The sequence below is a fragment of the Euprymna scolopes genome, chromosome 7, assembly GCF_053919585.1.
Source record: "Euprymna scolopes isolate OS-2025 chromosome 7, ASM5391958v1, whole genome shotgun sequence".
NCBI classification, from domain to species: domain Eukaryota; kingdom Metazoa; phylum Mollusca; class Cephalopoda; order Sepiida; family Sepiolidae; genus Euprymna; species Euprymna scolopes.
This window is the reverse complement of record NC_136488.1, coordinates 15,575,842-15,591,663: the sequence shown is the minus strand read 5'-3', so window position 1 is coordinate 15,591,663 and position 15,822 is coordinate 15,575,842. Positions and strand designations below refer to the sequence as shown.

General features: G+C 35.4%; 1 protein-coding gene across 2 annotated transcripts in view; it reads right to left on the bottom strand.

The window, feature by feature from the left end:
* The window catches only part of LOC145279614 (uncharacterized), a 350,943-nt gene that overhangs the window by 30,234 nt on the left and 304,887 nt on the right, over positions 1–15,822 (bottom strand). The window lies entirely within an intron of this gene.

Below are 15,822 nucleotides of genomic sequence, written 5' to 3'. Positions count from 1 at the left end.
AAGTTAAGATATATATATACACACACATACACACACACACACATTATATATATATATATATATACACACACACACAGGGAGTTTTGAAGATACATATGGCAATTAAGCTATACAAAATTTTCCATTTTATTCTCCTGAGGATTTGTCAGGCTATTGCATGGAAGTAATGTTGCTTCATGTTTTTATATGTCCCAGTGGTACTGGGTATGCTAGCCAATCAGATTCTTAGTTACTCACACACACATTTATTGTAGTCAATGAACGCACACCTGTTTTGTTGTTGTTTTTCTTTTCTTTTTTTTGTCATCAGATTTCGATTGATTTAGTCATTTCTTTGTGATTGGAGATGACCTAGTTTTAATTTGGATGTTTATTTACATTTTATGTCACCCTGGAGTATTTGTTCATGTATTTGTTTATTATTTTTTAATTATGATTATCATTTTTGTTGTTATTATCATTATCATCATTATTATTATTAGTAGTAGTAGTAGTAGTAGTAGTAGTAGTAACAGTAGTAGTTCATTTTTTTTCATTATCCTAAGTTAAAGTTTATTTTGTGTATATATATGTTTGCTATTTCACTTCTGCATTATAATAAATTTTGGGGTTCTTTAAAGTTTAGCTAATTTCACATTCAAACAAAATCTGCACGCGTCACCTAGGTTTCTACATGTGCCAGTTTACTGTACTATTTCCACTCTACTATTGGTGATCATCCACTTTCTTTGAGTTCCCAGTAGTGGTTCATTAATGCTGTTTTTATTCAGTGGTTTCCATATTTGAATCTACTTCTGTGATCTGGTAAACAATGCTTTTGTTTAAGCATTTATCTTGTAGTGGACAGTGTATCTGATTTCTACAGTTACAATTTTTTTATTGTTAAAAAAACAAACAAATTGTAGAAATGACAACATAAAACACACACTTAAATCGAGCCAATAAATAAATAAAAATAACATAAAAAAATATGTTAATCATTAGAAATATTCATACACAAATAAATGAATTTTTCATTTTTTTTATTGAATGAGTTGATAGTGATTAAGATGATAAAAAGGAGAATTCAAAGTTTTATCAAACAAGTTACAAAGTCACGTGAAATAGAAATGAAATACTTGAAAAGTGTGCCTTAAGAAACTGAAAACGTTAAATGAAATGACATAATATGAATTTGTGTTCCTACTTACTTTGCCTCCCCACGAGGGCAGAGTTAGATACCAGGGTCGTTTTTTAATGAATTTGCGTTTATCAGCATAGACTTGTGATAAGCCCTTATGTTTTCAGACACAGGCTGTGTTTTTGTCGTTACTCTTCAAAAACTATGTAACAACTTCCTAATATTACTAACTCCCTTCATTGTGTGTGCATGTGGGGGGGGGTCTATGAACAGAGATCCAAGAATGTATACTTGCAAGATAGAGGGGTCAAAAGGCGAAGAGAAATAAAATGATGGGGAAAGAATTTATTTTATCAAAGGATTTGATTATTAGTTGAACTGTACGCTGTGACACTCTGTAACAATTTTCAAAAGTTTCAAAGTCAATTTTTAGTAACATAGGTGATTTACCCAGCACTAAAAGGATTTTGTTTTTCTTCAGATAAACATCCGGAGATGGGATAACTTAGGCCATTGCACCAGTTTGACAATTCACAACTTGATGAATTCTACCTTTTTACAATCTGATCATTATTTCTTAGAACATGGAAGAAATCTCTTGTTCATCAGCAGGAAAATCAGGAAATAAAAATGAGGAAAACGGCAATTGACAAGTGAGAGGGCAGGGGACTGGAAAATGCTCTTTGATGAAACAACTAAAACCAACTAACCCTTAATCTTATCTTAATATGTATACATTACTTTCTCAGAAGAGAGTAGTGAAAAAATCCATTCCATGGAAAATAAATATCAACCTGCAACAGATAATTTTACATTAAACTTACATAACAAAACATCTAAAAAAAAAAATAAAATAAAATAAAGGAACTGTGAAACATGTTAAAAATTTTATATATTATTTCTTTTTTTTTATATTTTTATTTTTTTTCAGGGCCCGTGGTGCAGTGGATAAAGGTGTTGAATGTCTATGGTTCTAAGTAAGCACTGTCTGAAGATAGCAGTTTCAATCCTACCCAAAGCAGACCAGAGGTTAAGTTTGCGAAAACGTGGCGAGACAACAACAACTATGGAAGGCAGTAATTACTGGGGATACAGTTGTGAAACTCAACATCCCTATCTCATCTCATTTAATTACGTGAAGAAGGTCAGAGGATGAGTTGGTCAAAACGTGGTGAAACAGCAACAACTATAAAGATGAGGATATCAGTCCGCAAATAAATAAATAAATGTTAAAAATGATTTTACAATTTGCTATTTGAAATAAATAAATAAATGTAGAGGTTTCTAAATGTTGGAAAGCCTTCTACTCTAATAGTTCACAGGCAACATGAATTGAAAAAAACACACTGAAAACATTGCCAAAGCTGCTGCAAAGAAGATGGGTTCCCTCTATCATGCTAAAAAACTATTCATACCTGAGATTATCCTATACATCTGCAAAACCACTATTCGGCCTTGCATGAAGTACTCTTGTCACATCTACCACTAATCTCTCCCTCTTAGACTTAGGCTCCCAAAAAAGTCTCAAACATAATAGGTTCTGCACTATCAACTAAGCTTCAACGTCTGTCACATCGCTCCAATGTTGCATCCTTGTGACCGTTTTATAAATATTTTCATGGAATGTTGTGCTCTGTCGAACTTGTAGCATTTGTTTTCTTTTGACGTAAATATCTCAACTAACCCGACAATAAAATTCTATTTATTTTATAACCCTAACCCGACAATAAAATTCTATCAAGTCACAATAAATGTCTTTAGGTGCTGGAAAGCCTTCTACTATAATAGTTTCTTCCCGTTGAACTGCTAGACTTTGGAATTTCCTCCCAGTCTCTTGCTTCCCTGATTGTACTGACATGCAGAAGTTTGCTTTTTTTTTTTTTTTACATGAGAGTCACTACTTATCAAGGCCCAAAGGCCACTTAGGGATAAGGGTTATTGCGTGTACAGTAATCAATGAGATAGTATTTTTTTTTTAATTTTTTTATTCAATTTTCACCCCAAACAAGGCACAGTGCCACTTTGAAGCAGGGGGCTACTACTAGGGAATTAATTAGCGGGGTCATTAAGAAGGGAGAAGAGCAGAAAGATGTTTGTTAACATTACACTTGAACTTCTATTATAGTATTGTAGTAATCATTAGTATTAGGGGTTTTGATAGAGTGTCTTACTTAAGGGGGCGGTTTGTCAGGAGTTTGTTTATGTTGGACTTGAAGACATCCAAGTTGTAGTCAAGGTGGGAAACAGGCAAGTAGCAGAGAGTTCCACTGTTGTGCAGTTCTAAGAAATAAACTTTGCTCATGGAATCTACGTTTGGATTTAGGCACTGATAAAGAGTGGGGAAAATTATTGACAGTAGTTTCAGCCAGACGGGTGTTTCTTATGAAAGATTGGTGAGGGGGGACGAGGGATTGGAGCTCAGACGAGCACCTGCCATGGAAATAATGATAAAACAAAGACAGGCTCGCAACGTCTCTTCTGTGGGAGAGAGGTTGCAGGGAAGAGAAAAGGGCATCTCCCACTAAACCACGAAGTCTATTTTGTACTCTGTCAAGGCAGGATAGGCTGTTTTTAGCAGCTCCTGTCCAGATGTGGCAGCAGTACTCCATCCTTGGACGTACTTGGCTTTTATACAGATAGAGAATTGTATCAGTAGTGAGATATCTTCTGGAGCAGTAGAAGGATCCCACCATTTTCCCAGCGTCCCTGGCAACAGATTTGATGTACGTATTCCATTTCAGATCAAGAGTAAAGGTCAAACCCAGAAACTTGTCAAAACATGGAGCTTCCCCAAGACGAGAGCCATCCATTTCAATTGATGCCAGATGGGGATCAGAGCGTTGATGATGTAAAGATAGGAGCTTGGTTTAAGATGCATTAAAAGTAACCAGCCACCTCTTCCCCCATTGTACCAAGATCAGAGGAGAGAGAATTAGAGAGAACTTTGTCATTTACAGCCTTTGATGTGTTGCCATAGATGGTCGTGTCATCAGCATAGATGTCAACGAATGATTTAAGTATGTGCTTTGGGAGATCATTGATGTAGATCAGGAAGAGAGTTGGGCCCAGGATGGACCCCTGAGGGACTCCAGCATTAATACTGTGGGCCTCTGATTTCTGCCCATCAACCACTATTCTTATGAACCTATCAGAGAGAAATGATTTAATGATTGAGAAAACATTTCCAGTAATACCATAGTTGGAAATCTTGTGAAGTAGGTCCTTATGCCATACCTTATCAAAAGCCTTCGATATGTCAAGAGCAATTGCCCTGGAAAGGAAACCTTTGTCAAGAGATTCACTAATTCTATGTAATATAACCGTTAGCACATCTGCTGTAGATCTTGCAGAGCGGAAACCATATTGCATGTCACTAAGAAGATTGTTTCTGTTGAGGCGGTTGACTACTTCTTTATTTAATATGGATTCCAACAACTTACTCATGACACACAGGAGACTTATTGGTCTGTACTGAGAGGGAGATGACTTTTCACCTGCTGCTCAACTCCATACATTAGGTCCCTGTAAATATAGTCTCAAATAGTAATGACAATATTCCTTATTTGAGGTCAATAAGAGTAGGAAAAAATAACTAAAATATAACTTCATTTTTTTAACACAAATATACAAAAAATTATGATATCCCACTGCCTCCCATTTTCTGTTGAATAAGAAAACTTTGTTGACTGTCATTCATTCGGAACATTAAATGAAAGTGGTTATTACTTGTAATGTTTTGATTAATTACAAAAAACAAAAGTTATAGTCTTTTTATTAACCAAAGATTTTAAATTGCAATGATTTTTTTTAGATGCGAAAAATATGCTACGGTGCAAAAAAAAAAAAATGTCAATTCGGACATTTCTTATTTCATTTTTCTAACAAGAAATTAAAAGAAATATAATTTAAATAACTTATTTTTACTTATGTAGAATAAATGCAAGAAAAATAAAACCGAAAAATAATTAACGCAATCGCAGTAACATTAGTGCATAAGTATGGAAACAACTTTTAAACAGCTTTTATTTTTACGTTCAAAATATTTTTATGTTAAAAAAAAGTTGTGTAAAAGTTGTTCAAATTATTTATTTTGTTTTTTTCTTGCCATTATTCTACATAATTAAAAATAAAAGTTGGTTTAATTATTTTCTTTTTACTTATAGAAACATTAACTATAACAGTTATTTAATTTTCTGACTTGTTAGCTTTGCCTTGATTTGTTCCGTTTCACTTGATCTTGATCGCAAGATCAAAGCTGCTACTTGCGCTATGAAATTCCAGATGGCAGCCATCTTAAATTTTATTCATTCAATGTTTACACATTTTAACCGCGCATTTCTCGAGTTTCGATGAGTAAAAAAAATTAACTTTTTACTCAAAATGACACCTCATGTAAAAATGTTTAAGATAAACATTTTAATACCTTCACAGACATACTTTCTCAAATCACCCACAAATTCTTTTTAGTGAAATTACTGAGTTTTCATTTAATTTAAGGCACAGATAGAGAGTAAGTGAAATTGTTGGACAATGATTGTAGATTTCTCCAATTTACTTGAAAAATAGGGATATGATGGTGGTCAAGTGGTTAACTACCTGGGTGTTCCAAGTTCAAATCCAGTTCCACAAAAATCACTTTCATTTAGGATGTTGGCAACCTTCATATGGTCCCTCCTATAAATATCTGATGTCTTTCTAGAAAGAATTCTGACTATGAAATTATCAGGGAAACCAATGCCAACAATAGAATCTTTGGATTCATACGAAATGATGATGAGGACTTGAAAAAATAGATGTTATCTTGAAATATTGTTAAAATTAATATAATGACCATTTCGAATCTGTGGTATCAGGTTTTATTTTCAAAAGAGGCATCGATAAAACTTTTTCGAAATAATATAAAATAGGAAATATTTTAAAAACGATAAAATTTATATTGGTCAAATTTTCAAGACTGACAGAATAATATAAAAAAAAAAAACAAAACGAGAAGTAATCTGAGAACATGTGGCAATCGAACAACAGAAAAATTTACATTTCAAGTCAAATCACAGACAGGAATAATTGGAAATTTTAAAAATGTGTTCTCCACTGACTTTTATAATATCACCTACTGGATAAGAGCAAAATGTAGTATCTGTTCTGATATTACACTTTATCTTTTCTCTCTTTGGTCAGTGGAGAAATCCTTTATGATGAAGGAAATTAATATTTTTTGTCCCAATCTAGTGTTTTTTGTGGGGGAACTGAATATTCTCGGATTAAAAACCGACTTTGTGTCCGTTTTCATGGAAAGCAAGTCTGATAATAATAAATACCAGCTGATGCAAATGGATTCAAACGATATGATTTATCTGCAATTCCATTTTTTATATTTAGCATTGAATTATATCAAACACAGTATTTTGTGTCACATGATATTTTATCAAAGTTTTAACACAATTGATTTTTCTTTTTGTCAATGGCCGACACAACTGAAGATAGTTGAAGATCAAATCACAAAAGGGTCATTTCAATCAATATTGACATAAATATTGATTTATGAACGATATATCCAGACCGGGAAAGTTAATTCAAGATCTATATAGAAACTAAATACATGCACACATACATATTATCTCTTTCTCTCTCATATATATATATATATATATATATATATATATATATATATATATATATATGGACTGCTCAGTGCATAGAAAATTATTTTTAAAATGTTAATTTGAAGAGAGCGCCAACCTGATAGGTCTCAAACTGTCATCTAAGCTTCAACCTCTGTCCAATCGACAAAATGTTGCATCCCTCTGCCTGTTCTACAAGTATTTTTATTATGAATACTCTGACGATCTACAAGCACTTGTACCCCCTCAACGTAAATATCCCTGACAAACTTGACAAGCAGCAAAATCCCACCCCACTTTCTTTATGATGTCTCTCCTTATTGGACTGACAAAAAAAATCATATATACTTATATTTATTTCATTTTGTCTTTAATTTCATTTTATGCTATGCTTCACCCTGTATATATATGTGTACATGTGAAAATTAAGATAAAATAAATATAGGTACATATGAATTCATTTTTTGGTTCAATAAAGAAAAACATCAAATAGAAAGAGGGGTTATAAGCCCTCTTTATACTTAGGCATTTCAAAGCATAATGGTATTGAACAGACAAATGAATTCATAAATACCTATATTTATTTTATTTTGTCTTAAATTTAATTTCGTTATGCTCCACCCTCAAATGTTGAGCTTTATATATCCTGATGAGTTCTTGTATAAAGAATCTTTCCACATTCCTTAAATCCATTTTATATATATATATATATATATATATATATATATATATATATATATATATATATAGAATGATAGCAACTTCTTGACAGAAGCTTGCCATCTCTTCATGCTGATGTTGAGCATCCATGTGCACGTATGAGGGGTGTGCAATAAGTAATGCCCCTGACCCACTTCCAGTTGTCTAATCTAGCTGAAATTTTGCATGTGCAATGATTTATATCTCTATGGGTTATGTAGCAAATTACAGCTCTGAACTAATTGCGGTTTCTGTTTTACATGTGTTTGAACTGAGTCAGGTGTGAAATGGAGCCTGTTGAATGTCAAGCAGTGATCCGGTTTTTGTATTTGAAAGGACGCACACCACAGGAGACTTTTGATAAAATGAAAGAAACTGATGGTGATAATGCCCCATCATATGACCTTGTAAAACGCTGGTATCGTGAATTCAAACATGGCCGGAAGTCTGTGGAAACAGCTCCCAGATCTGGTCGCCCCCTTCTGCCATTGATGAGGCATCTGTCCAAGTTGAGGCTGCCATTTTGGAAGATCGGCGCATTACTATTTGCCAAATAGCCCAAGATGTCAAGATTAGTACAGTGTCTGTGGAAATTATCATTCATGACTATTTGCATAAGCATAAGGTGTCTGCCAGATGGATTCCCAGGTTGCTCAAACCATTCCAGAAGCGAGAACGCGTCAAGTGCTCGAGGATGAATTTGAAGATGTGCCAAGAAGATGAGTCAAACTTTTTCAAAAGACTGATTAAACAGGATGAAACCTGGGTCCATCACTATGATCCAGAGACCAAAACCCAGTCAATGCAGTGGAAGCACTTGGACTCACCACCTCCAAAGAAGATAAGGGTGCAGCCCTCCGCTGGCAAGGTCATGCTCACAGTCTTCTGGGACCAGGACGGAGTAGTGATGACAGCTTTCCTAGCAAAGGGTACCACAATTACAAGAGCCTATTATGCTTCACTTTTGAGGAAATTAAGGGAAGCTATCAAAATCAAGAGGCGGGGCAAGATCAGCAAAGATACCCTCCTCCTGCAGGACAATGCTCCGGTCCACAACTCGCATGTCGCCAGATCCGAAGCACGGGTGTGTGGTTATGAAATCCTTCCCCATCCTCCCTACTCTCCTGACCTCGCACCCTCTGATTTTCACCTCTTCCCAGCCATGAAGTTGATTTTGAAAGGAAAGCGTTTTCCAGATGATGCAGACTTGATTTCTGAAGTCACGTCGTAGTTGGAGGACCAACCTGGGGTGTTTTATAAAAAGGGTCTCCAGAGCTGCATCAAACGATGGGAAAAATGCATAACTCTGGGTGGTTCCTATGCAGAGAAAGATTAATAACTGTGCCAAGTTTCGTTACTCTACTGCTATGGGAAGTGGGTCAGGGGCATTATTCATTGCATGCCCCTCGTAGATGGCTCTTCCCTCCAGCTCCACCACTGCATAATCATTCACAGATGTGGCAGGGGAGCTTGCCAGTATTTGCTAATTCTTGTAGAGGGACCATATTATGCACCTTTGAGTATCGTGTCAAACTGCTTGCAGATTTATAGACCAGTCCGCAGATATTGCAACAATACTGGTGCATCTGCTACTAGTCTCTCGCTCCTAGACAAGGTTCAAAAGAGAGTCGCCAATCTGATACGTCCTAAACTGTCATCTAAGTTTCAGTCTCTGTCCCATCGACAAAATGTTGCATCCCTTTGCCTTCTCTACAAGTACTTTAACGGTTAATGCTCTGACAAACTGCAAGCACTTGTACCACCTCGACTCAAATACCCCGACAAGCAGCTAAATCCCACCCCTTCACAGTAGAGATCCCTAGACATAGAAGAGCCTTCTACTCCGGTAGCTTCTTCCCCAGAACCGCTAGACTTTGGAATTCCCTTCCAGGTCCCTGCTTCCCCAACTGTACTGACATGCAGAAGTTCAAGTGTAATGTGAACCGACACTTTGCTGCACAACTCCCTACATAGTACCCCTGTAGCTTATGTCCCTGATAGTAGCCCCTATGTCAAAGTGGCAACGTGCCTTGTTTGGAGCGAAAATATAATTTTAAAAAATTAAAAAAAAAAATACTTGTGTGGTCTGGGTGGCAGCACATCCTCATAAAATTGTTAGTCTTATCTAACCTTGTGTGATTTCACATGGTTCACCAAGCCAGTTGTAGACAGAAGAAATCTGCCACAGATTTTACATTTCAGATCTTGTTGAAAGTCAGTATTCACACACATTATATATATATATATATATATATATATATATATATATATATATATATATATATATATATATATATATTCCCAATTAAGAATATTTAAAGATAAAAATCCATAAATTTAAATGAGGTTTATGTAATAGTGCTGAATAATAAACAGAGCAATATATACCTTTTATTTATATTTAAATTAACATTTTTTAGAGTTTCAAGATTAAGGATTTGATCTTCTAAAAGAAGGGACTGGTATCACCTGAGAAAATCTTTAGTTATTTATAACTGAATGACTAAAACTTTGTCATGATTGTGTAGCAATATAAATAATTTTGTGTAGCAACATAAATAATTTTGTTGAAATCTGAGTAAAGAACGTCCGATTTCGACTAAAGTTAACACTTTTATACAATCTAAGACAGGGGCGCATTCAAAATGAATGTTTGTTTTTAGAGCACAACTGAACCATAATTTTGTATGCTTAATTTAAATAAATTTAATTATTCAAAAATAATTTCATAAAATCAATAGTTAATTCTTTAATAAGACAGAAGCACGTTCAAAATAAATGAACAATGATACTTGACTTTTGCATTTTAAACTTTAAGTGAAGCCATTATTCATAGATAATTTTATAAAATCAACAGTAGATTCTCTACAGTTCAATTAAAATCTATTGTGGACTAAGTGAAGCTTCCTCCCAGTAGACTACAAGAGGGGAGGTCCTTCAACTAGAGCAGGCAATCAATCGATTTGATTAAAAAATGGGCAATTTCACCGATTTTGATGACAATAAAAGTATGGGAGGGTGGAACATTTGTTGATCTTCATTCAATCCCAGGCAATGTTAAGTCTTCCTGCTAGTTTAAATATAAATAATGTGTGTATGTGTATATATATCTTATCTTGAGTTGAGCATATTGAGAAGTTTACCATTAGCGTATAAGCGATGCTTTTTGTGTAAACAAATTGAGCAGAGGTAGTTCGGACGATGTCAAAACATCGTTAAACTCATGACTCACGCAGCAGCCGCCAATAGCGTAATGGGTAGGAGCCTTGACCATCGTACAGACGGTCGGGTTTCAATCCTGGCTTGAGGTAGTTGGCTGTCTGGCCGCACTGATGAGCTGTGAAACAGCGAAACAGTACTGTATGTGGATGACTATATATATATATATATATATATATTTATTTATTACATAGATAATATATATATATTTTGTTGCTTTTTCATCTCTCCATGCATATATCTCAGAGAATTTATTTTTTGCCAGCAATAATCGAAATGGAAGTATGAAAATATGCCATCTTTGATAATTAAAGCGCTGTCTGTGCTGTTGCTGCTGTTGCATGCAAAGGAAAATGCTGATAGTCAAGATGAGCGTCGTATTGATTGTCAGCCGTGATGGCTTTTATTGACAAACAGGTATCAATAGATTGAGTGGAATGTATTGATGTATCGAAGGGGACATCCACTCTCCTCCTCCTCAACACAGATGGGGACATTTGTTCGGTCTCATCACCTGCTGTCACAGACACAGGTTCAATATATTCTGCAGAATCTCCCAACTCAACTTTCAAGACTGATCAATAATCACATCAATTCAACTACAATAGCACTTCCAATAAGATACACAATGAAATAGTTGGGATTCGAAGACAGATCTACATAGACATGGTGAGTCAGGAAACTGCATCTATACTAATATGAAAGGCATTTGTCTGAACACACGGGATACAATATTTTTCGTTTTTAAAATACTGTATCCCATGGGTGCAGGCTACATTTATGCACACACCATTATGCTTGGCATGACCAAACAAGCAGAGATGCTTCTTGCGTAGTACTACATCCAAAGGTGGTATTTGGAGACTTTTGTAAAGAACAGAGTTGCTGACAAGCTCTCAAGCTGGACACACCTGCTATAAAGATATTGAGCACTTTTTCATTATTATATGTCAATTCCATCGTTATTCCCACAACAATTTCAAAAATAAAAGAACGGATGAAAACACAAAAATGTAATCGTCGAAAAAAATAAATGAAAACAACTTTTCTTTCAATCAAAATAGCAGGGAGTATCGTGCGACCAAAAAAAAAAAAAAAATGAGCCACGGTGTCCGGGCTCGAATGTGAAATGCGAAAAAGGGGAAGGCAAAACCCTAGACAAATACTTTTGCCGACACTTTTGCCATGATTGCTTATGACGTCATCACGTTACAAAGTAAACTTTTTATGGTTTTATACAGTTTGATACACGTGCATGACTTGTGGAAAAAGCGACGTGAAAAAGGACCCCCCCCCCCTTTCCATAAAGTGGTCCAGTTGACTTCCACAGAATAAATATTTTTTTTTGTATTTAATTTTCACATATTATGCATCTGGGGCATCGCTCTTTCAGATAGTACCAGTTTTGACCCGGTTGGATGCAGATGACAAAAGTTTTAGCAAACATAGAATCACACACACACTAAAAGGTCTCCTTTATATAATAGACTAGCAGAGGTATCCAGCCTTGCCCTGATGGAGAGAGCTAGTATACTAAAGATATTGACCCCCTCCCCCCAAAAAAATATTTCAATCAATTCAATGTTTCAATAGCAGCAAAAAAAAAAAAAAAAATTACCACAGTAGGCAGGCTCGAACCTGTAATATGAAAGAGGAAAACGAGGTGAAAAACGCTAAGGTGTTATGACGTCACAGCCACGGCAACTTATGACGTCATGGGCCTTCGAAATAACATTTTATAAACATACGTTCAGATTGGTAGGCATATGACTTGTAAAAACTTGACAAAAAACTGACACCTTCTTGCAAAAAACGGTCCAATTTTTAGATATTTTTCATCCAAGAGATTGATCTTTCTAACAATACCAATGTTATCACGGTCGGATGTGTCTGCCAAAGTTTTTGGCAGACACACAAACACACATTTTCCCTTTCATATAATAGACTAGCAGGGGTGCCTGGCGTTGCCCGGATGTAGAGAAGTGGTGTAGTAAGTATATTGAGCAAGAGCAGGCATATAAAAAGAGCATGGCTACCCGATGGAAATATAAAAGGGGTAAACGAAAAAAATCGCATAAATAACCCTGTTCAAATGAAAAACAGTCTATTACATGGGCGTGAAAAAAAAAGAAAGGAAAATAAAGAAGAAATGAACAAAGAATAATGGCATAAATAAATGGGGGAAAAAAATCCGTTACATGGACACGAACATAAAACCTGATGTTTATGACGCTGCCTTGATAACCACTGCTCCATGATAAAATCATCAAAGTAACATTGTTTTTTTCTTTTTCTATTTAAAGCAATTCAAGAAAGAACATCATTCATGCATGCTAGCTAGTCTAAATCGTCATGAAGCAACGATTTTTTGGTACCCTCCCTCATAGCAAACGTCTATTTCTATAGGAAATAATTGACCGTCTTTTTCTAATTCTCACATATTATTTGACCGAGACATTGCTCTTTTAGATGGTACCAGTCTGGATCCGGTTCGAAGCGGATGTCAAAAGTTTTTGGCAGACATACAAACACACATTTTGCTTTTTATATATTAAAAAAAAAATAGTATTGGTCGGGAAGAGGGATTGAACCCGGAAAGCCTTGACGACGCGGCGGTGGAGATCAAGGCCAACAACTTAACCGTCTCGACCACGAGTGACAGTAATTTATTAGCGTGTTAAGTTAAGGCTTATAAAGCTAGTAAAAGAGGTTTGATTGACAAGAAGACGCTAAATGAGGTCATCTCGGGATCGTTATTTTTAGTTTTCACTTGCCCCCAGATGATGATGGGAAGGGGGAAAAGCAGCGCGAAAGCCGAGAACACAACGTTTTAATTTCACTGTATTTATACTAAAATGCAGGACAAACAGGTGACAGAGCGAAATAGCGCGAATCTCATAAAAGTCGACGTAAATAAATCTAGAGACGACCCGCATTCTCAAATCCTATATATTATGATATAGGACCTATATAAACAGTTTTAAGCAATAGTAACGACCCCGGGAGCGTGTGCGAAAGAAGCCTTTGCAAGACATACACGAAATGGTCACACACATTTTGCCTTTTATATATATAGACTAGCGGCGTTGCCTGGGTGTTTATAGGTGTGGGGGGGGGGGAGATCAAAAAAGAAAAAAAAAGTTTTGGTTGGAAAGTAGGCTCGAAAACAAATATTAAAAAACGAACAAAAAAAAAACAATGAAAAAAAAGTTTTTTGTAGGTGTGTGTGTGTTGGGAATTGGGGTAGATCCAATGGAACCCCCCCCCCCAAAAAAAAACATCAAAATGATGTAAAAAGAAAAAGTAAAATAAAAAAAAAATTAAGTTACCCACTCGTCCACGAAGGAAAGTAACTGAAAACAATTTCAATTTAACGTTTATAAATGGCAGGAGCACGGCGAATCTAATTAGGTTAAAGGAAATTAAATTCCGCACTTAATTTTAACTGCGGGATAGTTCTTTTGGGTTTGGTTTTACCCAACTTTGTCTGGTTTTGTTTCCCCAACGAGTTGGGGAAAACTAGCTCCCCCTTTATTAGGGGAGTGTCCAAACGAAAGCAATTGTCTGATATGACAGTGAAAACCGACATTTACCAAACGTCCATTTGCTTTCTGGACGCTCCCAGCCCAGAGGCCAAGACCCGCACCTAAGTTTCATATCAGTTTCGCTTTTATACGAAAAAGTCGAATCAACACGTGAGAAGTCGAATCAACATGTGAGAAGCCGAAATAACAATAATTTTGTAAAAGTCGCTGCAAATAAATCTTGATGCAACGCACGTTTGCAAATCCTAGATATTATTAAGCGATGCGAACCCTAGCAAAAAAAGCCTTTGTTGGACGTACAAAAACTCATGCGCGCGTTTTGCCTTTTATATATATTTACATATATTTATGTTTACAATAAGCATCACAAGTCTGATTCTGACTTACACACCTTAATTGTTAATCAAAAACTTTGAAAATAAAAAAAAATGTGATGTATTGTAAAAAAAATGTTTTAAGAAAACTTAGAAACATTAATCGAACCAGAATTTCTTTATAAACAGTTAAACAATTTTTAGAGAAAACAGAAAATATTTGAGAAAATGAATAAAAACTTGATAAACTATGGCCAACCATTTTACTTTTTAAAAATTAGTTTCGTTAAAGAATCGATTGAACATCGTTAAATCCCATAAATACTTTCATTTTCTTTTTCGATTATCCAATTTTATCTTTAAAAAATATCTTTTTTTTTAAGGATAGAAGTTTAAAAGGAACAATTCTGAAAAACTTGGAAAAAAAAAAACTAAATTGAAATCGAAGAGAGGATGGATGCCATACAAGACAGTTGGAATATTAAGAAAAACCCTTCAGTGCAGAAACCAGTTAATGCTACTCAATCACAGATAAACTGAAAAGAATAACACTACATAAACACAACTGAAAACACAGAGGGAACATTAAACAAAAGCAAGAAAACTAAAATTACCATGGTAGATTTTTTTTTTTTTACACAGGTATCACCACATTATCAAGGCCAAGAGGCCACTCGAAAATAAGGGTTAAAGAGTGTACAGTAGAAATTGGACAATATAGTAATCAATTCAGTAAATTTTTTAACTTATATGGAATGGCTCATCAAGAACTTGTTTACGTTAAATTTGAAAACAACCATATTGTAGTCAGCCGGAAAGCAGGAAAATGGAAGCAAGGCGAGCAATTCTAAGAAAGAAACTTTGTTCATGGAATCTACGTTTAGGTTTAGGCACAGATACAGAGTGGGGGGAATTATTGATAGTGTTTTCAGGTAGACAAGTGTTTCTTGTGAAAGTTTGGTGAGAGGGGACCATAGACTGAAGCTCAGTTGAACACTTTCCATGAAAATAATGATAAATCAGAGACAAACTCGCAACATCTCTTCTGTGAGATAGAGGTTGCAAGGAAGAGAAAAGGACATCTCCTACGAGGCTACGAAGTCTATTTTGAACTCTATCAAGGCAGGACAAGTTCTTTCTAGCAGCTCCTGCCCAGATGTGGCAACAGTACTCCATCCTTGGACGTACCTGGCTCTTATATAGATAGAGAATTGCATCAACAGTGAGATATCTACTGGATCGATAGAAAGATCCCACAATTTTTCCAGCGGCCTTGGCAACAGATTTGATGTACATGTTCCATT